Genomic DNA, 22,403 nt, shown 5'->3' on the forward strand with positions numbered 1-22,403 from the left:
ATGATTTTATTTATTTGGGTCATGATAGACATTGGGAAGGGTATGTGCTATGGTGAGCACTGTGAGTTGTGTAAGACTGATGAATCACAGACCTGTACCTCTGAAACAAATAATACATTATATGTTAAAAAAAAAAAAAGAAGATAGTAGGAAGGGAAAAATGAAGGGGGGGTGGAATCAGACGGGGAGACAAACCATGAGAAACTATGGACTCTGAGAAACAAACTGAGGGTTTTAGAGGGGAGGGGGGTAGGTGGATGGGTTAGCCTGGTGATGGGTATTAAGGAGGGCACATATTGAATGGAGCACTGGGTGTTATACGCAAACAATGAATCATGGAACACTACATCAAAAACTAATGATGTAATGTATGGTGACTAACATAACATAAGAAAATAAAATTAAAAAAGAAAAAAAGAAATAGTGAACCACAGAAGATAGTTCATAGTCAGATTTAGTTTTCTGAACAGAATATGAAGTGTTAAACTCACAAGAAGGGACTCCAGCTTAAGCTGCAGTACCTAGGCTTTATGAAAAAAATGGGTCTTGGGCTATGCATTAAAAGGTGTTTCTTGGAATGGTATTAAGGAGAGAAGTTTGATTTACTTGGTTGGATTAGCTATATATGTAATATGAATGAAACATGGCTGTGTAAATGTCAATAAAGAGAACCAAAAAACAAAAACAAAAACAAAAAAAAGGAAAACCATGGCAAAGTGCCACAGTTTGTCTGTGTATTTGTTCTAGGAATATAATTTAGAAGTTAGCTGATGGTCCTAGGGACACAATTAATAAATTTATTTGAATTGGTAGCTAAAGTGAAACCTTTTTTTAAAGATTTTATTTATTTGACAGAGAAAGACAGAGTAAGAGAGGGAACACAAGCAGGGGGAGGGGGAGAGGGAGAAGCAGGCTTCCCGTGGAGCAGGGAGCCTGATGCGGGGCTCGATCCCAGGGCCCTGGGATCATGACCTGAGCCGAAAGCAGACGCTTAACGACTGAGCCACCCAGGCACCCAAGTGAATCATTTTTTTACAGGCAATAACTCTTGGATCAATACATTGCTTAGACAATGTGGACTGACTTTGCCATTTAGGTTATAGAGTAGATAGTTTCTATAAACTGTGTAGGTTCAATTGTAGTGCCAGGGTTTGGGGGAAAATGTATTTAAGGAACATGATAAGACAAAATTATTTTACTAAAAATTAGTATTGCCAAAATGTATTTAAAATAACAATATTTTGATATTCTCAAACCTTTCTGAGGATATTGGATTAAACAAGGTGCCACTGTGTGAAAAACCAAGAGTGATTTAATAAGACTTACAAAAACCTTTTTGGTATATTTCCCAGAAACTAAAAAAGTGAGTGATTTTCATGACTGGATAACAAATCATTTCACAGGTCAGGTACTTTCCAATTCTTGGCTTTCAACAAAACTGAAGGAGGAAATAACTAAGTTGTCAGTTGAGAGACTATTAAAAATAATTTTAGATGATAGATCACTACATGGGTTTGGCATATAATTTGGAGGAAATTCAAAGAAATGATGATATTTCATTAGAAAATTCTTGCATCCCATTCAGCTTGTGGTAATAACAAATTTTTTTCTCAGAATTTATGTCTATAAAAATGAAAAATAAGAAGGAAAAGAAAGTAAGAAAAAAGACATGATCCTGAAAACTGTCTCATTTTAGTGACAAGTCATACTCATCCATGGATACATGAACTAATTTCAAAGAAACAATCTCTTTAAGAGATAGAGTTCTAAAAAAACTTAATTTTTTTTGTTTGGAGAGTTTCAAAATTTTAATATATTTGTTCTTTTGTTAAATTGTGGACTACTGATAATTATGACAGAATCTAGATGATTACTTAAATACTTAATACTTAAAGCCTAAAATGTTTGTTTTAAATATAAATATTTTTGTTGTAGAATATAAGTATGATAAGGCGACCTTTTAAATATAAAAATATATAATGCTAGGATACTGTGTGTGTGTGTGTGTGTGTGAAGTGCAATGGGAAGTAGGTGCAAGGAGAAAATAGATGAGATAAAATTGCTAACTGTTAAGAAAGATCTTGTTTATATCTTTAAATGTATGATGGGAAGTATCTATCATTATGGTTATTTAGATTTACTGGACACATTTAAAAGGGTGGTGTACCCATATGACTTTACAATATCAATATTTATAATATATCCCAAATCATAGACATTGTACCTATTTAAACCTTTGATTTCAAAAATGAGACCTCTACCCAAATTTTACGCATTTTAGGGAGAATATAAAACAGTTTGAAGACCACCAGCCTTATTCACACAGGTAGTAGGAAGCAGAGAAGGCATTTAAAGCCAGATTTTTGACTCGAGGTTGGAGCATTTTGTATCTGTTATAATTCAATGGAAAGGGATCACATGGCAGTAGGAAGCATCATTGTTTTAGCTCCCTACCTCTCTCTCCCCCACCCCCAACTATCTGAGAACTTGCAGACAGGCAAAAATGGAATCAACACGCCCAGAGAACTGGTAAATGACTGTCCCAGTTACAAATTATATGCATGCATCTGCCTAGCACAGTGCCTGCCACATATTATTTCTAAGTATTAATAAAAGTTTGTTAAATGAATGGTAAGAGTCTAGGGCTTTTCCCATTAATTAATAAAATTTCCTAAAGACAAACATTTCAGTTTATAATTGTGTTTTTATATTTAGATCTAGGATCAATTTGGAGATTACCATAAAACTTGTATTATAAATTTCCATAATGATCAAAAAACAAGCAAACAAAAACTCTAAATAAACAAAGAACAAGAAGAATCTCTGACACTCTTTTTGCCAGACAGATGCCTATTTTTAAATCCAATCTTGTTATCAGATTTAAAGGTAGTAACTCCAGTGAATAATATTAAATTACTAAATGTAAGCTATGTTCACACTATATTTAGAATAGGATCAATTCAGTCCTTAAATAAGGCAAGATAGATTATACCCTTACCTAGTTTAATTGACAAGAGGACTCTGGGGCGCCTGGGTGGCTCAGTTGGTAAGCGTCTGCTTTCGGCTCAGGTCATGATCCCGGGGTCCTGGGATGGAGCCCCGCATCGGGCTCCCTGCTCGGCAGGAAGCCTGCTTCTCCCTCTCCTGCTCCCCCTGCTTGTGTTCCCTCTCTCACTGTGTCTCTCTCTGTCAAATAAATAAATAAAATCTTTAAAAAAAAAAATTGACAAGAGGACTTTGCAACCAATTCTTGTTTGCTCATGATCAGTAGAAATGGATTAGAAGTGATTAAAATCAATGCATAATCTCAAAATAATTAAAACCATACTCCTGTGCATTCACTATTCCTTATCCTTTACTTCTTTTATTCTTTCTCCTTTTTTTTCCTAAGCCAAACACATTGTGTTGAGTTTTAGCTACATTAATTTCTCAGAACCATTGTTGTAATTAGGAAGGTCTTAGAAATGGATTTACCATGAAATTATGTAAGCATAAACGTTAGGGTTCCTCACTTATATCCTGGAAGGATCCCAGCAATACTTTCCCATGGTAATATATTTTTTATAAAATTTGAAAACAGTAAGATATATTTAACATAGTTTGAGTTTAATGGGCTATGTTTATGTGATTTGTGGTCTCTTCCAGGCATTGTTAAATTATTGCTAGCCATCTCATTATAGAAATGACTTTCAGGAATATTCCTACCAACCATTTTTCTGACTCACTCAGGGTCATGTCTCAAAGGTGCCAGAAATAATGTTGCATTTTAAATGTGTCTTTGGCCTCTGGCTTGTGAGTATGTCCATAGTGTGGAAAATACAAAGTTTCAAAAATGGAGAAGTAGAAGCTGCTCTGTGGAAGATTCTTCTGAATCTTAGAGCTCGTAGACAAAGATTATTGGATAGAAGTTTCCTCAAATTTGTTATCATATTAAATGTTTACATGAGATTGCTAATAATATGTGTTGAAACTGAAAGAAATTTTCTGAACAATAAACTATAAACAATACAGATTTTGATTAGCCCTGATAGAAGAAAGACTGAATTGTGTTTCTCTTTTCTCTGTAGACAATAATATAAAATTGTTGTCAAAGTAAGAGTCCATCAAGATTATGCAGCCAAAATTGGTAGGGAAATAAGTATTATAGATATGTGCCAGGAAGGTAATTAATAAAACTATTTTTTCATTTTCCCCTATTTTGTGATGTGTATGGTATTGGTCATCCTTTTAAAATTAATAATTTGTTATTTCTTACTATAAATAAATGTTTCATTTTATATCTAACTTCCCTTCATATCTACCTTTCATAATTTTGAGTTTGCTTTTCTTACCAAGGGCCCCCAAATGGTATAGATTTGTCCCTGGCCTTAGATATTATTTGGTAGGACACTCTTATATACATGAAAAAACAGGTCTAGAGATAAATTCTTACCTCTCAATTATTATGGACAGGATTATAATAACAACCAGGCTCCTGGGCAGTGAGTTAAATCTCTCATGATTAATCCATGGATAGAATAATTTAAGTTCTCCCTGTATATGAATCTGCACCTAGGATTTTAGCTAGGAAAACAGTATTGTAGAACTGAACTCTAGAGTAAAAGTCTATAGATAGAAAAAATGTCAGCAGTTGTGCATGGATTTCTTTGAGAAAAAAAGCATTTGTCAAAGTGGCTAGAAATAAGGAGGGAATCTCTTTAGGGTTCTGCCAATTCCTACCAGCTAGATAGTCCCAGAAATCTTGTCCATGACACTCTGAACTTTAGAAATGCACATGCAAACAACATTCAACAGCATTGTTGAATAAAGCAGGAAAGAACAGATAATGTGAAACTCATTTGTTACTGATTGTAATGACATGGCCTGTGTTAATATTCCCTAAGGCTGAATTCTCTCTGAATAATACACAAGGGAAGCCAGAGGATGTTTCAGAGCTTGGACAGTGAGGGGGAATTTTACTAACTCAGGTCTGTCATTGCAATCTTACCACGAACGTGGTCTAGAAATCCATTTTAATGCTATTCTGTAGCTGTCTTTGTACAACTAAAATGAATGTGCATTTGGGAACCTCCAATTACTAACATTTGCAGAGGGCAAATAAAATACTGATTTTTGTCTTCTAACAGGACAGAAACTTTGAATTTGAAAACCAAATAAATCAGACTTTCTCATACTGATGAAGACTAACTGGACCATAATGGAATTTAAGCCCGTAAGCAGTAGTGATTTACTGAGGAGGCTTACAGTAGCCGTCCAAAGGATATTAGACTGCCATTAAAGACGTGCTTTCCAGGCTAAGTAGACTTTATAGCAGGGGTACTATACAGTCTTCTCAAATTTCAAAGGCCATTTGAAGGCACATTTAAATGCTAGGTCAGAAGCAGCCCCTGATGGAGGCAGGGCTGTTTCTGTGCTGTCTTTGAACTCAGGGAAAGGAATGGGTGTTCATTCCGTTTCCGTTGCTTTAGAGACAACTGGTCCCTCCAAGCATCTCCATGTCTCAAGTGTTCTCTAAGTCCTGAGAGGTACTCAGCTCAAGGTTTTGCAAGAACTGCCTTTGTTTGAACTGCTAGAATCCTCTCTCCTTGGCAGGGAAATTAGAATAGGGAAAAGCAAAATAAAGCAAATCCTGGGAGAGGCAGAGCAAAAATTACCCTGGTGAGGGATGATGCTATGGAGTGGGAGCTACGAACTGGCCGGTTGTGGTGAAATCCCAATGGTGGATGTCTTGTTTGGCTTACATGTGATTTTTAAGAGAAATTTGAACCAATATTTAAAAGTTCTGATTTTGACATAAAGAACATGTGGAGTTTTCTCCAGAAATATTTTGCAACTCTAGGTTTCATTCTGGCAGGTTTTGCTGTACTGCCGGGTGGTAACCTGGGCATACACACTCTCCTAGTACTCTAGCTTCTCAGTAGTTGCTAGTTCAGGTCAGACTTTCCAGAACCCACAGGGGAGAGGGGAGAGAGCTGTGAGAAGCTGCGAGAGTGTTGGATCTCTCGATCAGCTGAGAGACCGTCTGATCTGACCCTTTGAAGGAAGAAAGTTTGGTTGGCAAGAAGAGCCTAAGACAACAATTCTAAGAACATCAGCAAGGCTAATGGCAAGTCTTAGAAATTCGCCTGGCCCACAGTCCCATGACTCCCAGTAAAGGGCCTTCTATGGGAGCCCTGCAGCCAGCCAAGGTGGGGAGCAGCTTGTGGGAGCCCTCTGATGCATTTCCAGAACTTTGCTGCTGGGACGCTTAGCTCATTGGCTCCCCTCAGACAGGAATCTGAGAGGGGTATTCTCCTAACTCCCATGCCTTACTTTGGTTCCCCACTACTTATTGTTTGTAAAGAGAGTTTGATTAGGATCCTGGTAGTTTAATTTTCCCATGTTCAACTCTTTCCTTATTTCCCAGGCCATAGTTGGCATTGCATTTGATTCTTTTGTTTTAAGTCTGAGGATTGTAAGGCCATGGCCAGTATGTTCTTTTGTCCTTTAAGCTATGAAAAACAAGAAGAGGAAAAATAAAGCAACAACGGAACAGCAACCAACACTCAAACAAATCCAGAGGCTATATTTAGATGAAAAGTAATATTATTATGGTCATCGACAGATTTAGATTCTCATTCATTCATTCATTCATTCATTTATTCAACAAATACGGAATATTTCCTATGTATCACAACACTGTAACAAAACACTCTCGTTACCCCTTGGTGTACCTCTAGCCTGTTGGTTGGGAGAAATACCAAAGTAATAATCTTTACTAAAGTAACAGAATAAGGCCACAGTATTTCTTTTTCAAGTATGTCAATACCTAAGTGATTTTGCTACCAAAACATTTTCCACACAGATGGACTTCCCACAGTTTCTTCTTTCCCTTCAGCTAAAGGGCATCCTAGGTCTGACTCCAGTGTGGGGCATTTGTGTGCTGGGCACTTCGTGGCTGGTGAAGATATGCACTTTTATTTCCTTTCCCTGTTTCTCAAGGAGCAATATCATTTTATATCATACCACCTTACCTTGTGTAAACTCCCTTCTTCCCTTAGGTGCTGGCTTTTTTTCTCAGCCTTTCCACGTCTTTCCACATTATGTCAAATAATTGGCAGTTGAGGGGAGTCAAACCATATGAAGGCTTATTTAGGTGGTCCCAGGGTGGGGGGTGTCTCTGAAACATCCTGGTATTTACTGCTGTGACATCAGTCAATCCACACAGCTCCAGCAATGTGAGAGACAGGGAAGAAGTCATAACCCTGCTTCTGGATCCAGAGAGGGAAAAAAAAATTCACATCTTGCAAGTCATCTAGAATATCCTAATACTACTTCAAATTAAAGACTCCGTTCAATTTCTAAATATGGGTTCTTACGTCCAGAAAGTCATCAAAATATGGAAATTCATTTAATATTAATTTTTTTGCCCTTGCAGCTGGAGCGTACTTTTGTCTGGCAACTTGTGTTGGGAGTAAGGGTGTGGTCACACTTTCTTTTCAATCTTCACTCAACTAGCTACTACTCTTGCCCGTCTAAATAAGGAATATAGGGAGGGAGGCGGGGATAAGGAAACAGTGCATTCTTGATTTGTGCTGTCAGAATATGTTTGTCCCTTCTCTGGCCTTGCAGGTGTGTGGAGCTCACTTCCTGTCTCTGTGCTTTGTGGGCTCTTACGTGCCATTCCTCCTGAAGAGTTCTATTGGCAGCTCCTCAGTTCTGAGGACAATGCCCATTTTTTGGTTGCTTCCTCACGGCCCTTGGGTCTTCAGAGGACCTCTCCATAGGTACTTCACTTTTGGAAATCCAATATTCCTTCCAGAAGACTCTCTAGGGCAGAAGTTAAAAAAAGGCTCTAGGCAAGTTTTCTCTCCCTCAGGAGAGAACTGGTCCATGGGAAGCATGCAATACTTTTGTACCACCTTGCAAAGGGAAGTGCAGTTTCTTTCCAGATGCACCTGAGCAAAGCTTAGTTGGCCATATAGCTTGCTCACCCACCTATCCTTCCCCCCAGCCTTCTGGTAAGAGTCAGATCTCAGCCGACCATGCCTACCAAACTCATCTGAGGCTCTACAAGGAGACCTGGTGAGGGTTCTTTTGCCAGGCCAAAGGTGAAATGACTCAGAGCTGGCAGAAATCTGTTTAAATCCTCTCGCTCTCTCCACTCTTTCAACCTTTTATATATTCAATTTGGTTTGGGAAAACAGTCTAGAACACTGATATTGAAAGTTTCTATTTTGGTCTGGCACATTGGAATGCTGTATCTGTTTATCTTGGTGTCTCCATTGAAACTTCAATGATATTATTCTGTTATGCTATTATAAAGCATTTGATATGTTAGTAATCTCTTCTCAGTTTCCTTATTTATAATTTTGGGATAATAATATCTGCCTTATGGTGAAAGATAAATTATACACGTGAAGCACCAACCACAATATCTAGTAAAGAGGAGGAATTTGACAAAAGTTAATTTCCTTCCTCCCACTCCTCTCCCCTCTCCAATTTAAATAAAAAGGCACTGCAGTACATTCAGATGGGGTCTGCGCTGTGCCCAAGCCTTCGGTTTCCACCATGACAGGCGCCCCATGCTCCCAACGGGAGCCCTCAGGCATGCGTGACAGGCATTCAGATTGACTAAGACCTCAAACTGAAGCTTGATGACTTCTGGCCAGTCTGTGCTCTCACTGAGGCTCAGGCAGCTTATGGACCAGCCTCCTTGGTCCCCCTTCTCCTCACTCCAAAAGCTAAGCTTGCTATTGCCAGGTCCCTGGGAGACCTGACTACTCTGTCACCACGATCTTTGGAGGCCAGGATGTGACCCTGACCAATAGCCAGCCATGTGTCTTCTCCAGTGTGCTCTTTGCCAAGCCCAGGAATGGCTGCCCCTCCAGCATAGGGGCCTTCACTGTCTGTAAGGGTTATGACCCCGCTGAGGGTTTCCTTCTGGACCTGACCAAACCCCTGCTGGATGACTCTTACGATCCATATTTTCACCAATTAGATGGTCCCACTTGCATCATTGTGCCATTGGTGACCTGTGGGGACCTGAGCTTCTATGGCTCAGATTGTGGTTACCCACTGGACCCAGAGGACGGCTCCAAGTATGAGTATATACTCACGCAGCCCCCCATCTCGCCACCATCCTGGGAGGACTGCACGTTGACGAAGAAAGGGTGGCTGGCCAAGGAGACCCATCCCCAGGACTGCCCCATCAGCACAATGGACACATTGCCCCAGCCCCTGGCTGCTCCCAGCACCATACCCTGCTGGCCTCTGAGGTGGAAGACAATTAAATGAATTGTTCACCTTAACACTTTAAGTTAGCTGGCAATCTGATGCAACCCGGAACTTGCATTGATGAACTTATTTTCAAATATCTCATCAATGGGTCCTGAACATCCAAGCCCCCAGTGGGAACCTGCAACAACCACCATGACCATAACAAGGAAAGAAACACTGCAGAATGCCTGTCTGCATTGCAGAGGGGATTCTTGAGTGAGGTCTTGCTTCTTTCAATCTTTCCAGGGGTGTCCTGAGTATGTCTAGGATTGTGCCCCAAAACAGGGGTTCTTAAAATGGACAGCAATTAGGAATATCTGTGAACCCAATGGAGGAAAATATTACATTTTTATTTTCACTAATATAACTGAAATTTCACTAATATAACTGAAATTTAGCTTTACTCCCCAATATAAATGCCGGCAACAAATCACAGTAGTAAAAGTAGTGCCTGTTACCTTCCCACCAATACAAATCAGTTACTTTTTATGTTACATTGCAGTTTTTGCAGGCATCTAGAAATGCTGTTCACATTTGTCACTACGTTGAATTATAGAAGATCTTATAATTTGATCTACTAATTAAAAAAAAGCATTGTATTTTGTTATACCAAAAAGAGATTTGGGGCCAAAGTTATTTTTTTTTTTTACAAAAATAGTCAAAATTGGCCTTTGACTGATGATTTAGTGATAACTTTCCAACAGATTCATTTTTTAAAAAAATATTCAATGTGAGGGGCGCCTGGGTGGCTCAAGTGGTTAAGCCTCTGACTCTTGATTTCCGCTCAGGTCATGATCTGAGATGGAGCCCCAAGTGGGGCTGTGTGCTCAGTGCAGAGTCTGCTAGAGAGCCTCTCTACCTCTCCCTGTGCCCATCCCCCTGATTTTTCTCTCTCTCTCTTTCTAAATATATCTAAATAAATATAATCTTAAAAAAATTCACTGTGTACCTATATAGTGTAGATATAGTAATAGATACCTTTTCTAAATGCAGTGTTGCTTAGAAAAATCAACAAAAATGCAATGAAGTTTTCAGCAGAGAAGTGAGGATTTCAGCATAATAAACCTAATTTTTCTCAACCTGGTGGTTGTTATGTCTAATGAATCACATTTTTTTTTTTGTCAGATGAATAGGCACAATACTACTCCGTTGATGGTCAGCTAAAATAGAATCCTATTTTATGCAGACTGGAAAAATTAATATTCATAAATATTTATGAAGAGTAGTTGGAGCTTTTTTCCATTTCTGTTATATCTGGGTCTGTTTTCCATAATACTACTAAGGGATGAATATTTTCATGACAATCTCTTTCATGATCTAAAACTGAATAATAGTACATGAATTGCTACTTGTTATTTTTGTGTAACTGTAAACATAGAAAGATTCTTTTACTCCAGGGAAAGCAAAATTACTCTTTTTTGCAGGAGTATACACTTTCATATTTATATCCAGAATAGGCAAAAACCAAAAAAAACAAAAACAAAAAAAACCCAAACCCAGAACAGCTGTTTCATTAAATTGCTTTCTTCTCAATCACTTGCTGTATTAATCATGGCTCTTTCAATATCTCCTTTTATTTTCCAAAAGCATATAAACTTCTTATTTGACTGTTCCCTTATGTTGCTTTTTAAATTGGCCAAGCTGATGAATTACAAATGAAGTTCACAAAAAAATTATTGTCCCCCAAAGAATATTACTTTATTTCAGATTGAGACACACCAATTAATACTCCCTTTCCCCCCTTGGGGGTATCTGAGAACTCATTGCTTCTTCTCCATTGCATTTAATTTTAGTATAAAGAATAATAGCTTGTATTATAAGACTCTGAAGCCTTCTCCAGTTCTTGGTTCTAGACAGTTAGATTTCAGTTTAAATTAAAGGGGGTTTAATCCTTATACTTTAGCACTACAGAAGTCAAGAACTTGTAAGCTAATTGATTTGGAAAGGAATAGTTCAAAATACAATAAGGATATATATCCTTATCTGACTAGGAAGCCAAATCTGAAGAAATAAAAGAAGAAAGAGAGAGGTCAACAAAAGGAAACATGGACCATGCTTTTATTTCAGTAAAATATAGTCAATTTAGTTAATACTTTGAGTCAAACCAGATGATGGACTGATTGACAAAATAAATATTTTGGCATCATAAACACATAAAGTTTAACTTGGGATATAAGGAGATAGTTCAAGATGATTACATTTATAAAATAACCAGAGCAGCAGGTTAATTTTTTTTCTTTTGTGGTGGGGTGGGAGGAAGGAGAAGAGACATTAATTCATTTGCAATTCAACACAATTCAACAAGTTTTTATTGAACACCTATTATGTTCTACACCTTTTGCTAATCACTGGGACTAGTAGTTTTAAATCAAATAAATAATTTATGCCTGAATTTTTGGTTTCAAACAAACTGATTTTGTTTGAAGAGGGCAGGGGAATTCTGTCACCTGGGACAAAGATGTCAAGTACAGAACTACACTATAACCCACTTTACTCCATCTGGACTCATAGGGCTGTCCTCACATGGTCCAGATTCACTGAGCAACTAGAATCCATTACATCAACTTTTCATCCCTGTTGAAAGAAAAGCTGGCCTGAGGGTGTTCTTGCTCAGGCATTTAAGATGATATCAATAGTTCAATCCATAATCAAACACTGATGGAATTACACTTAAGGAAGAAGCTGGATTTCACTCCTTTCCTGTTTCTAAACATTCCAGGTCATTCAGTGATCTAGTCTAAACATGCACATCAAAATGGAGTCTTTTCTCCCCTAAAGGTATCACAGTGATCTGATCTTTCCTGAAAACATTTTTAACTCATCACTTTCTAGACTCCCCTGCCATGCTGGAACAAAACCTTTGCTGCTGTTATGGCCTAGGTAGATAAGTTTAAACTTTGAGGAAATGCCTATCCTGTTTTGTATCATCTGTTGTACTCTATACAGAGCTATTTTATTTTCATCTATCTGTACCCTTCTTGAAGTACTTATAAAAGACAAAGATATTACTGCTGTTCTGGATGTACAGAAATGATTCACTCACGACCGTGTAAGAGCTTACAATGTAATGTGTATGTGGAGACCTGCAAAGAAATTAAACAATACAAGCAAATAAAAATAAACTCTCTAAGAGAGGTACACAGTGCTTTGAGGGTGATAAATTCTCCCATAGGGATCAGAAAAGCTTCCTACACAGGTAGTATTTAGCTTCTTGTGAAAAATTGTAGAGTTTCTTTTTAATTCTTTCCAGTTTTCTGCACATGCAAACAGGGGAAGCATTGACCAGGTAGAAAGCATTTCTGATGGTGAGCTGGACAAAGGTGTTCAGGTGTAAGATGACACAAGGGGACACTTTTCAGAAGTCTCCTGTAGCTAAGGTGCAGGAGGCATGAGAAGAAATTTAGACTATCCACATCTGTAATGAAATTCCTCTCCCTGAATTCCCACCTATGAAAGTGGTGGAGGATGTCATGTTTCAGGAGAACTTGGTTTATACTGGGAATATGAACAGTTTCCCCCTCATGTACAAATTATAACAAAGTGCAGTATTTCTCTGTTTATATATGTATTTGTTTGGAGACCTACTTGCAAACAACAGAACTATCTCTTCCTAGTTTAATTTTTTTAAAGATTTATTTATTTATTTTAGAGAGAAAGAGAGAGAGAGAACACAAATGGGGAGGGGCAGAAGGAGAGGTAGAGAGAGAATCCTCAACAGACTCCCTGCTGAGCATGGAGCCAGACACAGGGCTCGATTCCAGGACCCTGAGATCATGACCTATGCTGAAATTAAGAGTCAGATGATTAACCAACTGAGTCACCCAGGTGCCCCTTGCTAGTTTAATTTTTAAAATAATTTATTAATGGCCATTTAGAAGACAAAGAGACATGGACTCCCAAGCTATGAAACCAGGCTTAATGTACAGCAGCATGGCAGGATCTTTTCACTGTCACTGTTGTCCAGTTCCTTACACTCAGGGCAAAATGCAGGACATTCCACCAAGTGCAATTACTAAAGAAGTAAATGTTTTTGTCCCAAATTTGCTAAAGGTCAGTTTCCTTGAGTGAAGCTTCCATAGATCATTGCTTCATTCCAAATTCAGGTTTCATGTGGTTGTATCAGATTGGAAGGATTAAGTCATATGTTTACATTTGCATTGAAAGGATGTTTCCTGAATTCTACTCCAGAGGAGTAGGACTCATAATGTGGAAAATGACAAAATATAAGGAGGCTGTTCAAAATATATAATACTATTATATATTATTATGTTAATATGTATTAGCAATCCACAAATGAAATATTACTGTATATTAGTAATACATAAGTAAGATATATCTACATACACCATAATAGATCATTGTTAGGCAATGTTCTTTTTCACTCTTGGAAACATCGCTGTATATCTTATTAAATGCAATACTTCTGCTATATATTATTAATTAATTTTTGTTAGGTTAGGTTGTGATAAAAATAACTCCCAAATCTCAGTGTCTTAAAACAACCAAGTTTTCTTTCTTACTCATGTTACATCATCTTTGTGGGGTTATCTGTAATTTTATTACCCTTCACTTTGCGATGGCTATAATTATGTTCTACATTCAAAATGTTTTCTTCATTGTTTGAGCCAGGCTAAGGAGCTGTCAGTATCTTGGACATGCTGTTTCCATACAAGACGGGGAGGGGGTGGGGAGGGGAGGGGGGAGAGAGAGAGAGACTAAACCAGATAATAGCAATAACAACAACTGCATAATCACTCTAAAGCATCTGCTTGAATATGGCATACATCACTAACAATTCCATTGGTCAAAGCAAATGAAGTAAAATTGTGAAGCCTCATACCATTTGGGTAGGAAAGTGAAATATTCTTTTAGAAGGGACAGTGAATAAATGGCAATAATAAACTATTTCAGTTCTCTTTCATCATCTCAAATGGTTTTTTCCCAGCCTTACTTAAAAAGCACTGATCTTGTCTATAAGGAATACCCACCAAATTTGCATCCAATACTAGCAAGTGGCCCAGTCTAGAATATTGTGATAGTCTGCATCACAAGAACAAAAAAATATCTGGTCCCACATTTGTGGGCTACATATCAAGGCAGACAGGGCTCTTCAGTGTGGGAAGGGAACACATGGGAGATAAGCAGGAGTTGCTGTTTCATAGCAATTCTGAAATCACACCGAGTAGACAATCATTTGTTTTTTAGATTCCACATACAAGTGAAAACATATGGTATTTGTCTTCCCTGTCTGACTTATTTCACTTAGCATAATACCCTCTAGGTAGACAATTAGAGAGCCTCCTGTGAAAGAATATTTAAAAAACCCCATCTTTTTAGATCCAGATTCTGCTCCTTGGAATTAGCTCCTCAGTCCATTGTTCTTGTTGACTCTGGCTTCATTTATTGGAAGGTTCCTCCTTTTCTATGGTCTTTCTTTTCCAGATGCTATTGCACAATCTGAGTGAGGCATTGGAGAAAATGCCTTACTTGGGGTCTTAACAGATTTCTCATTCTACTTCTGTTTACAGGAGAGGTGGAAGTGGCAAAGCTCAGTTGAAGCCTCAAATGGTCAGTCTCTTTTAATCTAGGTTGTTGGCTCTTTTAGAATTACAGCTATTTTAATTTATTTTACTCCAGGAAACCACACACAAAATTCTTTTTGAAACCTATCTTTCTACTTCCCTACATTTCCTTAAAGGTAAATCAAGCTTATTATGTTTCCATGAGAGAGCCATGGCTTTCATCTCTTTTTTCTGAGCCATTTTATCACCTGAAATATCTTAATAAACACTACCTAATGATTTGAGAGTTACACATATAGACATGTTTTCCCTCCCTTGGATTGGACAATGCCATGAGGTTGAGGCTTCATTGGATTTTGTTTTTCCAAGTATTTCTCAAAATGATCTTAGGCTAGTAGGAGAGGAAAACAGTTTCATATTGCAACTCTGCTCGCCAGCAGTTCCAGTTGTTTCTGATTTCCTTTTTTTCAGTAGTAACTTATCAAATCCAACTAAAAGCAATTAAATCTAGTAGCATTCTGTTTCTCATTCTCTTTCCTTAAAGCCACAGGACATTGGATTTATTATCTTCCAAGTTATTTCAGGTAACAATTTATCACTGCATCATATTTATTCTTCATTTTTCCAGCCTTCAGTAAGGTTTTTTTTTTTTAATTCATCCCTTACATCAATGCCCTCTATTTTAGCTTTCCTATCATAGCAATACCTTACTCCAGACTGTTTCTGTATCGGTTAGCTTTTTCTTGGTTATGCTGTTGTAACAAATAATCCCCAAGCATCAGTGGCTTGACACAAAGATTTATTTCTCACATGTATCCAAAGTACTTTCAGTTGCCTGTATCTCTGCTCGTATCATGTATGGATTGACTGTACTTATGCTTTACAAGTATTTCCTTTAGACTTACAGAATTGAAGGGGAAATTCCAGACTAATCTTGAGGAGGTAGAAAAAGAGCAATGATGAAATCACCTGATGGCTCTTAAAGTTTTTGCTTAATTGTAGCTTTTGTTCCTTGTACATTTCTTTTGCCAAAGTAAGTAAAATAACCAAGTCTGGTGGTCATGAGGCAGAAGTACATACTCCTTTTATAGAGAAGGCAGTAAATAAATGAAAAATAATAAAATCTACCACATTTACCGACTTTCCAATACTGACTTTTTATTTCTCTATTTGGGTATGTTAATTTTTTCTTGCTAAAAAAATAACCCAATTGAGATAGGAGAAATTTACTTATTTAAGAAAATATATATCAGGATCTCTCTGAAAAAAAAAATAGTGCCTGTACTGAATACTAATGTATAACAAAAAACATTAATCTGATTTTCACAAGCCTTATAAAGTTATTCAGAAGGGTTGATAAACAAACAATCTCAAACTTGTTAAGAAATGTGGTATAATTTGAAAAATAAATTATCTCCAAGTGGAACTACATAAAAATACTACTACTACTAATAATGTAATTATAATAGCTAACATCTCTTGAGTGTTTACTGTTCCAGATACTGTCTTTTTATTTTTTTTATTTTTTAGAGGGAGAGTGAGAGAGTGTGAGCATGGAGGGGGGAGGGGAAGAGGGAGAGGGAAAGAGAGAATCTCAGGCAGACTCCACACCTAGCGCAGAGCCTGAGGATGGGCTCGATCTCATGACCCTGAGATCATGACTTGAGCTGAAACTGAGAGTTGGATGCCTACCCAACTGAACCACCCAGGCACCTTCTCCAGATACTGTCTTTGATTTCATCTCAACTTTATTCTAAATGAGAAAGTTAAAGTTTGACTTAGGTCATACAGCTAGGAGGTGAAGAACAAAGACATGAAGTCAATTCTATCTGATTTAAGAGACCGGTTCCCAATCATTAAGTTTGTTAAGTTGTATATGCGTATTTTTATTTTGTAATATATTTCAAATCTAAATTGAAAAATGATATTAAATGGAGTGATCAATGGTGGACTCTACTTAGTTGGAGTCTAATTCATCTGGTGGGACACTTTTGGACCCATGCTAAAGGATGAAATTCCTATACTCTGGATAAGCAAGAAACTAAAAATAGAGAGGCAAACATTAAAATAAATCTTCAGATTTTACTTAAAAATTATAATCCATACAAAGAACAGAATACGCAAATTCTGTGTACTTGTGGGAGACACTACAGGATAGAAATATGATGGTCTCAGAACCATAGCTACACTCTCATGGTCACACCTAACACTGAAAGACATATGGAACACTTGGCAGAAGCCTGGGGTCTGGGACTCCTGTTTTGTTCACATTGAACCTTAGTGAGCCAGTGATGACAGAGATGGGTGAATTGTCTTGCATATAGAGGCTATTGTGCAATCATTTGCACAATCAATTACTTGGGTTTATGGTGATTTAATAGGAAATGGAATCCTGGGGACTCTATTTAATATCTGTTCTCAGTCAGGTAAAAATGCCTCCAGGAAAAGATTAGCTTCCTTGAAGTTATCTGATCCTGAGACCCAAAGTAGGAGAACTCGAGAAGCAGGGAACAACATTAAAAGGGCCTGTGAACAAGCTTTGCTGGTACTTGTGCTTACTTTTTAGTTGGCTGCTTTGCTAGAGTCAGTTGAAATTCCCTTATAAGCCCAGTTATGGTTTGCCATTTGCCTGTTGATGCAAGTGTATCACCTGGACATATTTAAACCTGGGAGGGAATGAATTGGTAGGGATTCTTCCCCCCGCCCCCCACCTCCTGCTTTACCGAGACATAATTGACAAAATTATATTTAAATCGTACAAGGCAATAATTTGCTATATGTATACATTGTGAAATAATTCCCATAATCAAGTTAATTAACACATCCATTACTTCACATGGTTAACTATTTCTTTCTTTATTTATTGGGAACACTTCAGATCTACTCTCAGCAAACTGCAAGCATACAATACCCTATTATCAATGTAGACACCATGTTATACATTAGATTCTCAGAACTTACTTACCTTATAACTAAAGGTTTGTCCTCTTTGACCATCCTTTCTCCATTTCTACTACCCTCCAGCCTGTCAACCACCATTCTACTTTAAGTTTCTGTAAGTTTGACTCCCGCCTTCCCTTCCTCCCTCCCTCCCTTCCTTCTTTCTTTCCTTCCTTTTCTTTCTTTCTTTCTTTCTTTCTTTCTTTCTTTCTTTCTTTCTTTCTTTCTTTCTTTCTTTCTTTCTTTCTTTCTTTCTTAGATTACCCATATAAGTGATACCATATAGTATTTGCATTTATCTGGCTTATTTAAGTTAGCATAATGTCCTCTATGTTTATCTATGTTGTTACAAATAGAATTTCCTTCTTTTTAAAGACTGCATAATATTCCATTGTGTGAGTATATGTTTATGTATGTACGTAGATAGGTAAGTTTTTTCTCTATCAATCAATATAAATATATGTTTACATTTAAAAAAATCCATCCATCAATGGACACTTAGATTGCTTCCGTATCTTGGCTATGGTGAATAATGCTGTAGTGCAGTGAATATGGAAATGCAGATGTCTCTTCAATATAGTGTTTTTGTTTCCTTTGGATAAATGTCCAGAAGTGGGATTGCTGGATCATATGGTAGTTCTAGTCTTAATTTTTTTGAGGATGTCCATACTGTTTTCATAGGTAGGATTTCCTTTTGATTAGTGTCAATGGGATCAGACAGAGCCAACTGAATTATATTAAGAAAAAAAATCTGTAGTCAATCTCAGCTCCGTGTGTGTGTGTGCGTGTGTGTGTGTGTGTTTGAGAGACTGAGAGCGATGAAGAGAATCCCATGACATCCTGAAGACAGATTGACAGCTGGTCAGTTTCTGGGGCTACTTAATTTATTTGGTTGGACATCAGTAGCCTTAATTTAATCCCCCCTGCCAGCCATTTAACCTGAATCTGATGTAACTATAGAGTCTATAGTATTTTAGGGCTTTCGAAAACAAAATATTGAGACACATTTCTTCTTTGCATTAAATCCTGGTTTCTGCCTACATGTGCTAGAAATAAGAACAGGCAATCAAGTTCAATCCACAGCCCAGTGCATTTACAGCCTCTAGATATTTGACAGAGCAGGTAGGAAGAGATAAAACATGGGTTCAGTGTTTGGAACACAGATGTTGTGTTGTCTCTTTCTAGCGGGTAGGAGCCCATAATCTCTCAACTCTCCTTATTATGCTACCCCTTTTATTTCCACTTTCAAAACTGTGAGCAGTTCCTATACTTTAGGGAATTCAGGGAAAATTAAGTTGGACATGGCTTTTCTCGGTTCTATATTAAGATTTAATTTTCTTGGATTTGCTAAGTCATTTGATACCAATCCATCTACTTTGCATTTTCTAATATTTTGTTATTTTTCCTCTCCTATTTCTCCTCATCTTTGTGGATTTATGCATTAAAACATCTTTTATTGCCATTTTAATGGGGTTTTGGAAAAGACCAAAAGTAATTAAGTACATTCAACTTTCCATCTTTTCCAAGGAGCCCACCATATATACATATTTTAAGCAACACTCTTTTCCAATCAGTACAATGAAAACAAAGCATTTAAATCCTGTCTGTCTTCTCTTTCTTCAAACAACAAACATTAAACCTGAACTGTTATATAACTACAAAGAAAGTCCTTTCTCAAGATATTTGCCATGCTTGAAATATTTACTGTGCCATTACAAGATATTAATCAGTTCAAACTATGTGTTCTTAATTTTCAAGATTATTAGATGACCTCCCAAAATAATCACTTGGGGAAACATTACAAAATATCCTCCCAGGGACATGCTGGCCAGTTTAAAAAGGATTTTCCTGTGTTTCTTGGAGAAAAGGGACATCATGTGTCATGTATTATATGGTGCTGATGATGTGGAATGGATTGTCTTATGAAGAGTGAGTGCCATGTCCCTGGAAGTGCTGAAAGGGAAGCTGGCTAACAATCTATCAGGGATTCCAATGTGTTTACTTGAGGTTAGAATAACTGAAGTCTGAAGATCCTTTCCACTCTCTGTGCACCTACGAGTCTATGAATTTTAGTGAGAATTCTCCTCAAATTTGCATCCTTGAACATTAGCTCTTTTATGGTATGATAATGATCTTATGCTATGCTTAGAGGAATCAACTGGTCTTAGATCCTTAGATCCTAGGTTCCATGTGGGCTAGTTCTGTGTCCATTTCATGCACCACTCTGTCCCTAGTGACTGATATTGTGATTGCTCATATTTGATGCTGAGGACACATTTAAAGAAAGGAGAAAAAAGGAGAGACAGAGAGAAAGAAAGAGAAGAAAAGATAAAAGAGTTCAGAATGTTGAACTATTCCAGAAAAATAGCAGCAGCAACAATGGTGGTGAGCTGTTGTGTATTATCATAACTTTCACTGGGGGTAGGGTCACTCTGAGAGAGAGAGTCATGAGGTCCAGTGTCTTAAAGAGTACAGCCAGGGCTTACTTTCTGGGTCCTTTTCTCATCTAAAATGTTTTAATCCACATTGAGGTAGAGGAGCAGTTAAATAAATGTTACCATTGTGCTTAGTTTTTATTATTTATTTATTTTATTTTTTAAAAAGATTTTATTTGGTCATTTATTTTAGAGAGGGAGAAAGAGTGTGTGTATGTGCATGCGAGCAGGGTGAGGAGCAGAGGGAGAGGGAGGGGGAATAATCTCAAACAGATTCTGCACGCTGAGCACAGAGCCTGATGCAGGGCTTGATCATGATCCTGAGATCATGACCTGAGCCAAAACCAAGCGTCAGATGCTTAACTGACTGAGGCACCCAGGTGCCCCCATTGTGTTTAGTTTTTAGAGGCTCTTTACCTAGTTCTCTATTTCATAGATGAGGTAACTGCATCTCAGAGAGTTTAAGTGACTTGGTTAGATAAACCAGGGCTCAGAAGTTGAGTATGGTAGATCATTTTTTCCCGTACCATGAAATTTTTCCATGGTGTTGTCTCTGTTGTCTTTTGAAGACAACTTTGTTGGGGAACAGAATTCAAGAACTCACAGGGTAGTCTGAGGCTGTGTGGGACACTGCCTTGTTGATGATGGTAGTGTTGATGGGATAAAGCTGATGAGAATTGATGTTGTCTTCTGCTGTGATGTGATTTTTTTTTTAAGCGCCAACTGGCATTTGGTAGCCAACTCAGCCTCTTCCTCTGCCTGGAAACATGGGAATGCCTTTATAAATCATGGCCTCTTCTCTTTGGAGAAGTTAGAGTTGGAACTCTCTAAGGCCAGGAAGGTGATGACAACATTCTAATTTGGGGATGAGATTCTGTGAGAAGGAGGAGAGATCTTTTTCACTCTCAGATGTGCACATAGGAGTAGAAGAAGAAGCGAGAAGGATTGGAAAAAGGGTCATTTGGGATTTTAAGGATGACTTTCATAATGATGCCTTTACAGGAAACTTTCTAGTTAATGTAATATACCTGGGAAAGCTGTCATGTGACAATATTCCGAGACATTTTACATGGTATGTTAACCAATAAAAAAACCCTAGATTTTTGAGAATTTAAAGTTTCTTAAATAGCCTTCTGTCCTCCAGCTATTTTGACCAAGAACATCATCTCTTTCCCATTTCTCAAACTCAGAAATTGGACCCTTCTATCATCTATAACTGGTTGCTTTTTACGATCCTGATACTTTTTTTCCTAAATAAAGGTGCCACACTAGTTCTCTCTTTTTTAATTCTGTTTTTTCTGTTCTTGTCTATGTCTTCATGACTCAAACCGAGGCTACTGAATGGGCTCCTAACCACAGCCTGTGTTCAGGCTTTCTCACTGTATCCTACTCCCTCTATGACTCCTATCAGTGGGATCGCATGTGAGGAATTGCTGTAGATTGTGGTGGCTAAAAGTACCATTGGTGCTTAATCACAGCTCTGCCTCAGTTTAGCTGTATGCCCGGGGCAAATTATTTAATCTCTCTGTGCCTCTGTTTCATGATCTCTAAAATGGGGGTTATAATAGTGACTGACTCTAATGTTTGAATTTATGTATGGAAAACACTAAAAACAGCGCCCAGAACATTATAATTGCTCATTATGTGTTATTATTATTGAATTTCAATACCTGTCCCACCATGGTTTTTTTTTTTTTGCATTTTTAAGCTTGCATTAATTGAACATCAACTATGTGACAGGGACTCTGTCAAGCAGATTTATAGTGTTTCATCATATATTGCTCATGTAGGATGGCTATTTTTATACTTAAAATGCAGATTAGGAATTGAAGCTTCAGGAAGTTAAATCACAAGGTCAAAGTCCCACAGCTAGCAAGGGATACATTTGGATTGGAATACAGACCTCTTTGTTGCCAGAGCCTATGCTCCTGTCCAACAGTCTGTTCTACCCCCACATGTGAGTCAACCTAGCCATTTGTAAGATGGGTACAATATTGTCTTCAACAGATAACTGTGTGGAAATTAAATAATGTTGTAAAGTGTTTACTCTAAAGCCTGTCATTTAATAGTCCCTCAATAACTATTATTAATATTATTATACACTATTATTATTATCTCAATGTTTTCCGTAATAAAAATAATCTATTTTTAAAGATTTATTTATTAGAGAGAAAGAGTGCATGCAGAGGGGAAGAGGGGGAGGGAGAGGGAGAGAGAATCTCGAGCAGACTTGGCACTGAGCCCGGAG

At 37.6% G+C, this 22,403-nt stretch overlaps 1 long non-coding RNA gene and 1 pseudogene across 1 annotated transcript in view; both read left to right on the forward strand.

The window, feature by feature from the left end:
- LOC102746476 (tRNA (cytidine(32)/guanosine(34)-2'-O)-methyltransferase pseudogene) overlaps positions 1-9,290 on the forward strand; it is a 32,227-nt pseudogene extending 22,937 nt beyond the window's left edge.
- Positions 1-22,403, forward strand: part of LOC145720968 (uncharacterized) — a 326,301-nt gene that overhangs the window by 126,374 nt on the left and 177,524 nt on the right. The window lies entirely within an intron of this gene.

Source organism: Leptonychotes weddellii, chromosome 4, assembly GCF_054177405.1.
Source record: "Leptonychotes weddellii isolate Sample4059 chromosome 4, ASM5417740v2, whole genome shotgun sequence".
In the NCBI taxonomy this organism is placed as follows: domain Eukaryota; kingdom Metazoa; phylum Chordata; class Mammalia; order Carnivora; family Phocidae; genus Leptonychotes; species Leptonychotes weddellii.